Below are 14,451 nucleotides of genomic sequence, written 5' to 3'. Positions count from 1 at the left end.
TTCAGTGGCCTAAAGGGCACTTCTTCCACATCCCCATCTCCAAAGCAGACTCAAAAACCCCTCCTGGTGAGTCCTGACCCAGCACCCCACTTTCATCCCCTCTCTGGGTCACAGCCCTCTACTTATCTCTGACATCTGGGGAGCCCGGTCCGTGTCAGGTGCAAAGGAAGGCCGCCTCGCCATCTGGGAAGTTCCTGCTGTCACCGGGCTGTTGTCTCGTAGTCACCTACAGTCAAGAAAACCGAGCATCACTGTGTGGTCTTGGCGGCACGTCGGCCAAACCCAACCATTCTGCTACTCACCGCTCTCCTAAGAATGCCCGCGTCCTCGGGTGGGATGACTGCGCCGTGCTCGGAGGCCAACGTCGTCGCAGGGTCCGCCTGGGTTAAGAGCGGACGAGGTGATATGGCATTGCTGAAAACCAGAGTGGACCCTCGCTCCTCCTCCCCGCTTCCCCGACTCACCGCAACTCTTCCGCCATTGCCAAAGGCTACCCGGGTGCCACCTTTAAACAGAAAAAGCGAAGGCTTCATCACCGAGTCCTGTCCGACGTCCACAGGGCTCATGAAAGCAGCAAACCCTGTCCATCAGCTGGCTGGTGACGGGGGCCTGGCATACTCCGAGTGGACTGCCTAAAGCACACAAACGAGAATGGACGCTTAGAGTTGCAACAGAAATTGAGACCTCAGCAATAACAACTGCTTCTGTCCACTGCACACTGCTCACCTTGCCCTCTTCAACTTGATTGCTGCTATCCGGCTTGACTTCCTAAGAATAAAGACAAGGAACAGTGCTGTAACAGAGTCACCATTTACGCTTCCTCTGCAAACACAAACCGTGACTGACCTGCTCGGCCGAACCCCCGCACCCGGAATGGGGTGCTTCGCCATGGATTCTATCTTTCTGCATCTGAAAGAAAGTTAGAACAAAAGTCAAAGGGCTGCAGGATACCTTCACAGCCCCAGACATCCAGTGTCAATCTAGGAATACCATCTAGAGTCCAACTACAGCCCACACAACAAATTTCAAGTCCCCAGGACTTGTCTTATCCCACCAGGCTACGCAGCAGGGCAGAGCGGCTCCGGCACAAATATGTGCACACACCCGTGACACAGGACGGGACGTGACAAACAATGGGGTCTCTAAACACAAACATCGCTTTATACTACAAATTGTGACACAATGATGAGAAAAGAGTTCCTGGCAAGAATAAGTAGTGGCAAGGACTACAAGGATGCCAAAAGAGATGACCGATGCTCAGGGGACAGTGGATGGAGACAGCTCCTCTAAGGAGCAGAAGAAAAGACTGGAACAGAGTGACCTGTTATAAGACCTGCTGGTCACGATGATCAAGGCGGCTGTGAGACAATGATACATTTAGAATCTTCTCCATATCATACAATCTTACGTGCCCCAGGACTTTACAGCTCACGGCTGGAAAGGATGGATGCTGATACAGCCGGGAACAAGGCCTCAAAAGACGTCTGACTCAATGCTTCTGAGATGTGACTCGAGATGCGGCTGAGCCCGCCGGTAAAAGAACAAATGATGTTGGCATCCTGCTGAGAAGCGCCAGCGTTTGAGAACCTAGACATGACAGCTGATGATTTTGCTAAGGGCCTCGAGGGGAAAAGGCAGAGATATTGGATCCAAGGGACCCCAAAGACACACTAGGTAACACAGGACACCTAACAACACAACACAGACCGGAACTGCTCTGCACCGCATACCCTACAGCTGCAATCAAAAGCAGAGCCTCTCCCTTTAGCTATCCCACGGGGCCCCTTAGAGGACATCTCTTCACCCTCTGCAAATTTTTAAATCTGTCTAGGAATTTCCAAGCCACTACTCTCCTATCATCCCATCTCCAGGCTGTGGCCCCCAACTTATCTTTTGGATGACCGGTGAGGTGAATCCACGTTGGACCTGAAATGAGTCTGCCTCAGAGGGCCCTGGGATCCCTGTCAGCCTCTCGGTCAACTACAATAAAGAAAACCAAAAATAATGTATGAGTTCAGTGTTATGTGGGCCAAATCCCAGAAAATCAGCTACTTACCCTCTCCTGTGTGTGCCTGGGTCCTCGAGTCTCCAGCTTCATCCTGAGTCCAAGGCTGTGGCACCTGGGTTAGAGAAAGGCAAAGTTACATGGCATTTCTATGACCGCAGTGTGCTTGTGTGCTGTAAGACATGTGAATGCCTCTGCTACCCTTGTGAAAAGCCTTGGGGGGGCCCTCAAATAGACACCATTTCTCACACTGCTGCCTTCAAAACCCCCCACCACCCCCCACAATAACTCCTAACCAGATACATCCTCACCCTCCTGCTCCTAGTCACAATCCTCAACTTAATTGTAGCCTCAATCTCAAGCATCATCTTTGACACTGGGCGGATCCCTTTTGTGACACAATGAATCTGCCACAAAAAGTGTTGCACTTGACACAATCTGGATTTTTTGGAAGTTACACTCCTCCTCCAACCTAAAAACAACCAAGAACAAAACCAGAAACTACAAAAGAACTTTTCCACCCCTAAAAACACAACCCAAAATCATGAGCTTAAATACTCCCTGTGTTCAATGCTGTATTCTTCACAGCATCTTCAAAGCCTCTATGACTTTAGATGCCTAAAAGCACCTGCTGGAAACAAGCTAAGATAAGCTGAAAGAGCCTCTTCACTGAAATGAGAGGAGAGCTCTTACCCCAGCAGATCCCAGAGAGGGAATGAAGCCCCTCTGCAAAACCTGGGGTTAATATACCCCTGATGGTGCCCGCCTCTCGTTCCCATGGCACCCAGGAAAAGGGAGGGGGCAAATCCCACCAGGTATAAAAGCCCTCAGAGCAGCTGCAGCTGTTTGGCTCCTCTGCCTTGAATTCAAGGGGAGTAAAAGGCTTAATATAGGAGAAAACTCTTCAGAGGAATGACAACGCTTTCTTTTTGGCTACAATTAATTGGAGCAAAAGGGCGGAAAACTGGTGAGAAATAAAACTTTGTGTTTAGGTAGCGCAGCCAGACAAATTGGGTAATTTGCTGTCAAATGACATAATTATTCTTTTGTGACTACTAAGTATTATTTCACGTGTGACTAAATAGGGTGGAGAAGAATACTAAAGATATGAATAGTCTAAGTCTGCTTGGGACCTCTAATTAGGGCTATCTACATTATAAACAAAAATAAGAAAAATAATCGCCTCCCAGCAGTGTAAGGGTTAGGTATGTGCCAGGCTCACCCTTCTCTGAGATATCTGGTCCTAGGGCACAGAAAGAAGTGCCCTGAAATGCACATTTGAACCCTTAAAATGCTGAAAAAGGTAGAGCTTCCTTCAAGTGAACCCCTTCAAATGAGAAAATGGGGCAGTTGCCTCCACTGAAACTGATACAATGGCAAATAAATGCCTTCTTCCCTTTAATTTAATCCCCTGAAATATTTGGAATAAAGTGGGTTTTCTCACTTTAAATCTCTCCAGTGATGAAAAAAATAGGGATTTTTCCCTCAATCCAAACTCTTAAGAAGGAGAGATAGCTGGGCATCCCCCTCAGTTTAAGCCTTAAGAAAACAAAAAAGAGGGCGGTTACCCTTAAATCAAACCCATAAAAAACATCGTTAAGGTTTTCCCCTTCTATTTAAACTGGAAAATAATGGAAAATGGTGACTCCCTGTCAATTAGCCCCCCTAACAGCATAGAAAAGGCAGGATTCTTTCAACTGAGACCATTAAAATTGCAGGGGAAGCAGATTCCCTCACAATTTGAACACAAAAAATAGGGGAAAGGGAAGCTTTTTCCCTCCATTTAAACCCCTTTTCTCCTAATAACCCCTCTCTTTTCTGGGAGTACTGTGGAGGGTCTGAAGGCTCTGGGGAGGGACTGACACAGTAAAAGGGGAAAGTTGAAAGCTCTCCCCTGGAACCCCACATGCTGCCCGGCCCGCTCAGGTGCCGCCCCTTGGCGAGAGGGTTCTTCTCTTGGCATTTTCTCGAGGCGATGCTCCGTGCCCGGGTGGGTCCGGCTGCTCCCCTGTCCCTGCTGGATGCTCCGACCGTAGCTCTGGGAGGGACGCTCGGGATACCCCCGTTAGCCCCTCTGGACTAGCGTCTCCCTGTGCAGATATGCCCGGGTAACCCCCTGAAAGCAGCTGGTCACACGGGGTGCTGCTAGACCTTGGACTGGGGGGTGAGGTGAAGAAAGTTCCCTCCCCTACACAGCCCTTCATCTGCCCCTTAAACAATGTGGTGCTAGACTTTCCTTTCCAAGGAAATTAACAGTCTTTCCCTTCTGTGTGCCCAGGGCCAAAACTGGGATTCTGCCTCCAAAACTGCAGACGGCAAACGATTTCTGGCAGACCGCAGCTGCCGAAGCCGAGAACTCTCGCTGCCCTTGGAGTGCCACGGGCCTCTTGTGAACGGACGTCCGCACGCGGCGGGGGTGAGTTTGGCTTTATGGGGAAAAGGGCTGGCGTTCGTGTCCAGGGGCCTATGCCTGCTCTGCTTCCGAACGGCGCGGGATCTCTCCCGGAGTGAAGCTGCCCCCGCCTAGAACTCGGGCTGACCTGGCAGTTTGCTGAGCGCCTCCTGCAAACTAGCATCGGGAAACTCAGGGTGTGAGTTTTCCTGTGTGGAATTTCTCACAGACCAATGCTAAGAGCATCTAACCCTAACTTTAACCGCAAGGACTTAGCTGGGTCTAAAACTTACGACCTTCGGACCGAGAGCGGGGGACAGGACCCGCTGTGCTGCCGCTGGCCCCTTTCTAATGCATTGCAGCCCTAAAACTTTGCCTTTTCAGAGGGTGTGTCCTCTGGCCCTGCCCATAATCTGCAAAATATGCTAAAGATTCCTAAAATAGCTTTGAAAAAGCCCCAACAATAACCTAAAAAATCCCAGACAAGTCCTAAAAAACCTTCCAAAATCCCCTAAGTATGTTTAAAAGTTCTGGAACAAACCTCAAAAAAACATGTTCAGCCTCCAAACTCTACCTCTAGCCCTCAGATGTCGTCCCTATCTTTTTGCAGTGGGTCGTCTTGTCCTCTGAGGGTTCTGTCATTGTCCTGGTGTGAGGGTTGCTGTCTTGTCACACCGGGAGGGTTGCGGTGTGGTCTCACTGTTGGGGTTGCTGTGTTGTGCTGCTGTTGGGGGAAAAGGCTGTTGGTAGGGGGACTGCTTAGGATGAAGTCAGGGCTGGGGTGTGTGTACCTGAACTTGCCTCCTAAGCTGTACCCTGTAGCCCTGATTTCCACTGGACTGTCCAGCCCTCAGGTCCTCTCCCTTTACCCCTAAATCCCTCCCTCTACGCCCCAGCCTTCAGGCTCTGTGTCACCCTCAAGCCCCTTCTCGGCTGCCCCTCGAGCTGCCCTTCGGCCTCTGTGTTTCGTGCTGTGAAAAGACCCCAAAAAACCCTAAAAATTCCCTAAAAAAGCCCTAATCTTCAAAATGTCCTAAAAACCCCCAAGAATACCCTTAAAATACACTAAAAATACCCTACTTTTAAAAACCCCTAAAACACCCCTAAAAACCCCTAAATATCCCCTAAATAGTCCTAAAAGAGCTCAAAAATAGCCCAAAAATCCTTAAAATGCCCTGACAAGACCTTTAAAACAGACCTAAAATTCCCTCAAAAACTGTAGAAATAGCCTATATCTAAAAAAGTCCTCCACATACCCTCAATAGTCCTAAAAAAGCCCCAAGAAGACCCAAAACCCCCCCTAAAAATTCTAAAAACTACTAAGAAAGCCCTTAAAATACCCTAAAAAGACCTCTTAAAAGCCCTGAAAGAGCCCTAAAATTATCCTAAACGTTCCCAGAAAATCCCTAAAAACTCCCACAAACACAACCCTAAAATATCCTTTGCAACCCCTGAAAAAAGCCCTAAAAAATGCACATCCCCCAACTCCTACCTTTCACTGTCGAGCCCACAAACATCATCGCTACCTTTTTACTACGGTCGCTGCCTTGTGCTGCTGTTGGAGAAAACTGGTGTCCTAGGGGTGCTGTTTGGGGTGAGCTTAGGGGGCTGAGGTGAGGGCTTCTGCACCTGTAGCCTAACCCTACCTGTTACTCTGGGTCCTGTCCTTTTTACCCCTAACCCTCAGTGTAAGCTGCCCACTTGTCAAACCCCCCCTCTTTGCGCCTCAGTCCGGAATGTCTGTGTGTCACCCCAAGCCCTGCAACGTTGTCCCTTGGCCCCCTAACCTCCGATGGACGCTCTCCACCCGGGTAGGGTTGGTTTTTAGGGTGAGGTTAGGGGAAGTGTGAGTGCTGGTTCACCTGTCACCCTCAGGCACCCCCCACTTTTCCCCTCAAGGCTTTCCCCAAGCCTCTTCTTGTCACCCTCAAGTTCCCTAGAGTAGCCTCTCAGCATCTCTGTGACACTCTGGAGCCCCCAGTCGCTCCTAAAGACCCCTTCTGCCTCTCAGCTACCCTGATCCTCTGTGTCACCCTCCAGCCTACCCTCCTCAGCCCGCATCCTTTGTGACACCCTGCAGCCCAGCATCCACAGCGGCCAAAACCCGAAAATTCTGCTACTCACCATTCTCCTAAGAATGCCCGGCTCCTCGGGGCGCACGCTTCGGCTGCGCTCGGAGGCCGACGCCGTCATCGCAGGGCCTGCCTGGATTAAGAAGAGATTAGGTGATTTGGCATTGCTGAAACGTGACGGGACCTTGGCTCGTCCTCGCTTGTTCTCGGACTTAGAGCGGGGAGCGGACAGAGCGACCGGCACCGGCCAGGACCAGCGCAGCGCCCGCGCCGCCTCTTCCGCCCGCCGGCCCGGCAAAGCTCCCCTCGACTCCGCACGGTTCGCACCGCCTGCACGCCAGCCCCGCGCCGCCCCGCCGGAATTTTCCGGCACGCGGTCGCCTCCACCGTCTGGAGAGGGGCGCGTGCGGGGGCTAGGGGGGTGCAGCCCTGTTCTGACGCCGCTCGCATGCCCCCGGCCCGTGCACCGCTGCGACCGCGCCCCTGCCGCCCGCTGAAACCGGCCCCGCTGGGACGCCCTCGCCGCTGCCATTCACCTCAGCCATGGCGTCTCTTTACACTTCCGAATCTCTTTCACCCCTCCCCTCTATTTACAGACACCGCCCCGCTCGCCGCTCGCTCCTCCCACCCCTCGCCCTCCCCTCCCTTGGCAGCCGTCCTTCCCCCGCCCCCCCCGGCGCCCAGCTGCGAGGGGCGGGGCGCTGGCTAGGGCGGGGCTGCAGTGCCGTGCTGTGTCCACAGGGCGGCAGCACTCCCGCCGGCCACAGCCGGGGGCTGCTGCTCGCCTGGAGGGAAGGGGGGCAAGAACAACAGGTGCGACCCCCTTCGAAAACTCATCAAAAATAAATGCCCCAAAAAAAACCTGCACGAAAACTAAAAACACCCTGCCTGTAACCAAATAAAACCTCAAAACATCCTTTCCTTAAAACTTTATTTAACTATTTTTTACATTTTTCAGATTCACATTTACATTTATAGTGTATATTGATGTACAAAATATTTCTATTCTATATTACACCTATTGCTCATACTTATTGATATTTATACTTTTGTATATCTATTTATATATTTGTATATTTAGATTTAAATATACTTAGATTAGATTTATATTTATATTTCTAAATTTAGATTTATATTCCTAAAATACTTATGTTCTTTAAAACAAAACCCCTGCCTCTAACCAAAATCTGTCCATATTTTTAATATTAATTATAAATTATTAAAAAAAACCCTGCCTCTAAACAAATAAGAACAAAAACCCACTTTATTTAAAAATATACTTAGTTTTATATTTATATTTTCCATAATTATACTCACACTTACATTTCTTTAATATTCATATATTTGATTTATAGATACATACATATCATAATGTAATACTATAGCTACAGTATGATTTATATTATGTATTTTATCAGTTTCTAAGACTTATATTTTTCTCTCTTTTATATTTTTCTATATCTCTATATATTTATGATACAGGTCTATATTTGGATTTATATTTTTTAAAGTTATTTCTGTTTTTATTATTTATAGTAAAGCCCTGCCTATACCAAACATTTTTAAAACTCCCAGCGTTATTTTTTAAAAATAAAATATTTTTATATTTCTATTTTTTCATATTTCTATTCACATTTATATTTTATAGTGATGTATTCCGTTTGCAGACGTAAATAGCATATAGCATAATATAATTATATATATTATAATTAATATATCTCTTTCTAATACTAATATCTATTTTTATTACGTATATTAACTTATATTTTATATATGTATTTGTTCTATATTTCTATATTTAGATTTCTAGTTTTATAATTGTTATACTTGTAAAATTAAAAAACTGCCTAAAACCATATAAAAAACAAAAAAACCCTTTATTTTTATCCCTATTTAATTATTTTTATCTTTATACTTTTCATATTTATATTCGATTTACATTTATCATTTGTTATATATCTTATAATCGATGGATGTACTATATTTATCGATCTATTATATATTACACATAATATATTACAATATAATAAGATATATAGAGTATTATTGGTAATATGAAGTGTATCTAGTTCTGTTATTTTGTATTTATTTCTACTTTATCCTTTTCTATATATCTTTATATATTTATAATATATTCCAATTTCTACATCGTTGACGTTGCTGTTTGTAATCTGTATTTCTATATTGTACATAAACATCTAATGGACACAAAACATTATAATATTTTCCTGATATAATACAAAACTATGCTGCATGTTCTCTTTATTTATATTTATTTTATTTGAATTTTATATCTACAATTTATATTCCCATTTCCATATTTATATCTCTGTTTTGCTTATATACACTTGTATGGCTGGGAGGCGGGGAGACTGGACAGGACGAAAGGGGACGAGATGGGAGAGGCACGGCACTTCTATTATGATTTCAAATAAAACCCCTGCCTCTACCCATATGAAAGCCAAAAAGAACCCCTTTCTTTTAAACTGCATTTAAGTTTGAAAGCATGCCATATTTTTACATTGCCATTCCCATTTAAAATGTCTATTGATGGGTAGTGCTGTCTGTATTCTACACTGCGTCTCTTCGGCTAGACTCGGCTATTACCGACAACACTCGGCTATGGCCCGCTCTTCGGCTGCACTCGGCTACGCCCGGCTACACTCGGCTCTTCGGCTAAAGCCGGCTATTATCGGCTGCACTCAGCTCTTGGGCTACTCGGCTACGCCCGGCTACACTCGGCTCTTCGGCTACGCCCGGCTACGCCCGGCTACACTCGGCTCTTCGGCTACACTCGGCTGCACTCGGCTAAGCTGGATTTGCCCGCCCTTTTTGCCGCCACCTTGAGAAGGTCAAACCAGTCCGCGACACGCCACTCTCAAGACGGCAGCGAGGATGGGACCTCGGCAGGGAGATAGGCGTTTTTCGCCAATGCCTGCCACAAACCCGCCGAAATACGCCCGCCCGCGGCACCGCTGAGCCCACAGCCCGTCTCCACGGTACCTGAAACGCCACAGAAAATCCCGCTCGGGCCGCGCCGGCGCCGGTGTTCCGTGCGGGCAGTCCAGTAGACGGACCGCGGTCCTCCGCTTTGCCCGCCTTTTTTTGCCACCATCTTGAGAAGGTCAAGCCTGTCCGCGACACGCCGTGCCCACCGTGCCGCCCGCCGAACAGAGGCGTGCCCGCCTAGCGCCGCTCGGCTGCACTGCCGCGCTCTGCCCACAAGGCGGCAGCACAGCCGTGCCGCCGGGGAAGGCGGAAAAAACCAGTAGCTGCCACCCCAACGGGAGCCGCCCCCGGCAAAAAACCCTCCAAAATCAATGCCCCCCCCTACAACGCGAAAGGAGGAAAAAAAAAAAAACAAAAAAACCCTGCCTCGAACCCAATAAGAAGAGACAAAAAACCCCAAATGCCTTCTTTCAAGGAATATTGAAACAGATTTTATTTCTATATTTTTCCATCTTTATATTCACATCTATATTTATAATGTACACTTATGAATAAAGTTTATTTATACACTTATATGTATAAATTCCTATTTATATGTAAATTTATATTCTATCTTACATCTCTTCCCATTGCTTACAAATATATGTTTTTATACATACCTCTATATATTGATCTTATATTTCTTTATTGCGTTTTTTATGTCTGAGGAACTTCTATTATGATTTCAAATAAAACCCCTGCCTCTACACAAATGAAAGCCAAAAAAGAACCCCTTTCTTTTAAACTGAATTTATGTTTGAAAACATGCCATATTTTACATTGCCATTCCCATTTAAAATGTCTATTGATGGGTAGTGCTGTCTGTATTCTACATTGCGTCTCTTCGGCTAGACTCGGCTATTACCGACAACACTCGGCTACGCCCGGCTACACTCGGCTCTTCGGCTAAAGCCGGCTATTATCGGCTGCACTCGGCTCTTCGGCTGCACTCGGCGATGCCCGGCTACACTCGGCTCTTCGGCTGCACTCGGCTACGCCCGGCTACACTCGGCTCTTCGGCTAAAGCCGGCTATTATCGGCTGCACTCGGCTCTTCGGCTGCACTCGGCTACGCCCGGCTACACTCGGCTCTTCACGCACCGCTACGCCCGGCTACACTCGGCTCTTCGACTACACTCAGCTGCACTCGGCTAAGCTGGATTTGCCCGCCCTTTTTGCCGCCACCTTGAGAAGGTCAAACCAGTCCGCGACACGCCACTCTCAAGACGGCAGCGAGGATGGGACCTCGGCAGGGAGATAGGCGTTTTTCGCCAATGCCTGCCACAAACCCGCCGAAATACGCCCGCCCGCGGCGCCGCTGAGCCCACAGCCCATCTCCACGGTACCTGAAACGCCACAGAAAATCCCGCTCGGGCCGTGCCGGCGTTCCGTGCGGGCATTCCAGTAGACGGACCGCGGTCCTCCGCTTTGCCCGCCTTTTTTTTTTGCCGCCATCTTGAGAAGGTCAAGCCTGTCCGCGACACGCCGTGCCGCCCGCTGGGACACATGGGCGTGCCCGCCAAGCGCTGCTCGGCTGCACTACCGCGCTCTGCCCACAGGGCGGCAGCACCGCCGCCCGCCCCACCAGGGGACTGTCGCGCGCCGCGGCGCTGCCGCCGGGGAAGGCGGCAAAATCCAACAGCTGCCACCCCAACGGGAGCCGCCCCCGGCAAAAAAACCCTCCAAAATCAATTCCCCCCCCCGACAACGCGAAAGGAGAAAAAAAAAAAAAAACAAACAAAAAAAACCCTGCCTCGAACCCAATAAGAACAGACAAAAAACCCCAAACGCCTTCTTTCAAAGACTATTGAAATAGATTTTATTTTTATATTTTTAATCTTTATATAATTTTTATTCTATATTACATCTCTATTTATATTTCTATCTTTATACACATCTTTATATATTGATTGTTCATTTCTACATTTAGATTTATATATATATAGTGCTTTTATTATTTAAAATAAAACCCATGCCTCTACTCACAGACATAAAAACAAAGAGTCCATTCATTTAAACCGCTTTTAAATTTTATTGAATACCGCTTTTAAATTTTATTGAATTTATATTTTTCATGTTTATATTCACATTTAAAATGTATATAGATGTATAATATTATTTATATTCTATATTACCTCTCTTATTTTTTATATTTATTTATATATATATTCACATATTGATTTCATATTTCTGGTTTTGGAATTATATCTAAATAATATGTATATTCATATTATTTAAAATAAAACCCCTGCCTCTAACCAAATGAAAACCAATAAAAGCCCTTTCTTTTAAACCGTATTTAAATATTTTTATATTTTTTCATAATTATTTTCACATTTGCATGTATTGTTTTATTTATGTATTATATTTATAAATATATAATATACATCATCATGTAATAATATAATTTTAAATTTTTATTATATAGCATAAGTACTGATAAAACTTCTATTCGTTTAAATTTTAAATTTATATTTATATATCTTTAAGTATTTATGATATATTTCTACACTTAGATATCTACCTTTATTTTATTTTTTTGAATTTTTATAATAAAATCCCTTCCTATTCCCAAATAAAAACCAAAACCCCTTTATTTTAAACTGTGTTTAAAATTTTTGTACTTATTTTTTTAAATTTACATTCCCATTTACGTTTTTAAGTGGTAATATATTCCATTTTAATATATGGATGTACAATATTTAGATATATGTGTGACATATGTACAATATAATAAGATATATACAGTATAATTGTATTTATTTAAATACAGTATTTTTCCCCTTCTCCTTAAAATAGAGCACAGGATTGCCTGTCACCCCTGTGATACTGCGGGGGAAAGAAGGAAAGGGGGCACGGGAAGAGAGGAGGGAGAGCAGGGGACGAGAAAGGGTAGGGAGGGAGGTCGGGCTGTGGAGGAAAGCGGGAGGGGAAGGGAAAGGCCGGGAGGGGGGGAAGAGGGACCGTGGACAGAGGAGGGAGAGAGGGGTTTCGGGAGGGGAGACGGAAATGGGGGAAAGAGAGATAACTAAGGGGAATGCGGGGAGGAGGAAGGAGGGGTAGAGAGAGGGACAGGCGGGGAAGGTTGACACAGCCCCGGCTCCACCCCGAGCCCGCCCCGGCGCCCCGCGCTGCCCGGAATGCTGCGCTCGGCCGAGCTCGGTTGGGTTCGGCAGAACTCGGCTGGAGTCGGCTGTATACGGCTACATTCGCCTCTTCGGCGAAGCTCGGCTCGGCTCCCTTCGGCCGAACCCGGAGCCGCTCGCTCGGCTCGGCTCGGCCCCGGTCCCAGGACGGTCCACGCCCAAACTTTGGCGATGAACCTCACCTCGCAGAGCGGCCGGGACCGAGGAAAAAAAAAAAAAATCCAGCTGGAGATTTTTTATTCCAAATTTAAAAATGAGTTGAAAAACGTGAAAGGCAAAGGTCATACACGCAAGGTTAAAACCGGTCAACACACACACCCCTCCTCAAGCTGCCACACCAACGGACCCTGGCTCTTATCTCGACCGCCCTGCTAACCCCCGGCTCTTGCCACGCATTCCTGCTGCTCCTCGGGAACGAGGCTCCCGGGAGCCTCCGCAAAATCCTCCTGCCTGACGAAAACCCCGGTCCCGGGACGGTCCACACCCAAACTTTGGCGATGAACCTCGCCTCGCAGACCGGCCAGACCGAGGAAAAAAAAACCCAGCCGGGGGAAAAAAAAAAAACCCGGCTGGGGATTTTTTATTCTAAATTTAAAAGTGAGTTGAAAAACCTGAAAGACAAAGGTCACACACGCAAGGTTAAAAACAGTCAGCGCTCACTCAGACAAGCACACACAGACAGACACAATCCCAGGCTCTCTCATATTCTTCAGCTTGCACACGGTGCAACCATTACGCGAAGCACCACACTGAAGAACGTGCTTCAACGGCCTCTGGCTTCCGTTCCTCGATGTCAAATTGTAGACTCTGGGAAAATCTATAGCCTCGAGGACCTGTGAGACAACAAGAGGCGGTCAACGAGTGGCTATCTGACAGCTAGGAGGTCTCCCGACTCTGGGCCGATAAAACTTTCTACCCAAAATCCCACAAAAGACAGATGAACTGTAAAGTTACATAACTGTTCTACCTAACTGTGACTACATGCCAGGGCAGGGGAGCTCCGATCTCAGAGTGGCACAATGTAAGTAAAGTACAGACAATGTGAGCCAGCATAATTGCATACAATCTAAGCCAACACAGGTACATACAGGATAACTACACACAATGTAAACCAGCATAATTGCATACAATATAAGCGCACACAATGTAAACCAGCATCGTTACATACGGTATAAGTACATACAATATAAACCAGCATAACTGCATATAATATAAGTGCACACAATATAAGCCAACACAAGTACATGCAATATAAGTACACACAATGTAAACCAGCATACTTGCATACAATATAAGCACACACAATGTAAACCAGCATCGTTACATACAGTATAAGTACATACAATATAAGCCAGCATAATTGCATACAATATAAGCCAACACAGGTACATAGAGGATAAGTACAAACAATGTAAACCAGCATAATTGCATATAATATAAGCGCACACAGTATAAGCCACCATCGATACAATATAAGTGATTTGAGATAACTCTCTGGAAGATTAATTCTTGAGCCCTCTACCCTTTGAGAAGATGGAACCTAGAGAACTAGTAGTCACATGAGGGTGTAATACACTCCCTATGGAAATCCAAGAGAACGGCACGGGAAAAAAAGGCACTACCAAAGTTGAGAAGGAAGATGAATGAAAATATCTTGTGTACTTCTTCCTGGCTCAGAGAGTAAAAATGTAAAGATGCCGGAATAAGCGATATCCGGGGAGGAACGTGAGTAAAATGTGGCCAATATGATGCAGAATGATGCCGATAAAGCATCGAGATGTAAGAAAGGCCTACAGCACAGAAGACAATGGACACGGACAACATAACACAGACACGGACAACATAACAC

At 46.4% G+C, this 14,451-nt stretch overlaps 1 long non-coding RNA gene across 5 annotated transcripts; it reads right to left on the bottom strand.

Annotated features, from left to right (window-relative positions):
- Nucleotides 1-66: 66 nt before the first annotated feature.
- LOC119708250 lies at nucleotides 67-9,590 on the bottom strand. Of its 5 annotated transcripts, none has more exons than XR_005258997.1 (8): nucleotides 9,473-9,590; nucleotides 6,522-6,602; nucleotides 4,939-5,121; nucleotides 2,057-2,120; nucleotides 727-1,980; nucleotides 465-632; nucleotides 303-380; nucleotides 67-226 (listed from the first exon to the last, which is right to left on the bottom strand). It is a non-coding gene; the product is annotated as an uncharacterized LOC119708250 (long non-coding RNA). The 5 variants fall into 5 exon arrangements; XR_005258996.1 differs by lacking the exon at nucleotides 9,473-9,590 and adding an exon at nucleotides 7,006-7,026; XR_005258999.1 differs by lacking the exon at nucleotides 9,473-9,590 and adding an exon at nucleotides 7,006-7,026 and having other exon boundaries at nucleotides 4,972-5,121.
- Nucleotides 9,591-14,451: the final 4,861 nt, after the last annotated feature.

This window comes from Motacilla alba, chromosome 1A, assembly GCF_015832195.1.
Source record: "Motacilla alba alba isolate MOTALB_02 chromosome 1A, Motacilla_alba_V1.0_pri, whole genome shotgun sequence".
In the NCBI taxonomy this organism is placed as follows: Eukaryota; Metazoa; Chordata; class Aves; order Passeriformes; family Motacillidae; genus Motacilla; species Motacilla alba.
This window is presented reverse-complemented; position numbering and strand designations above follow the sequence as displayed.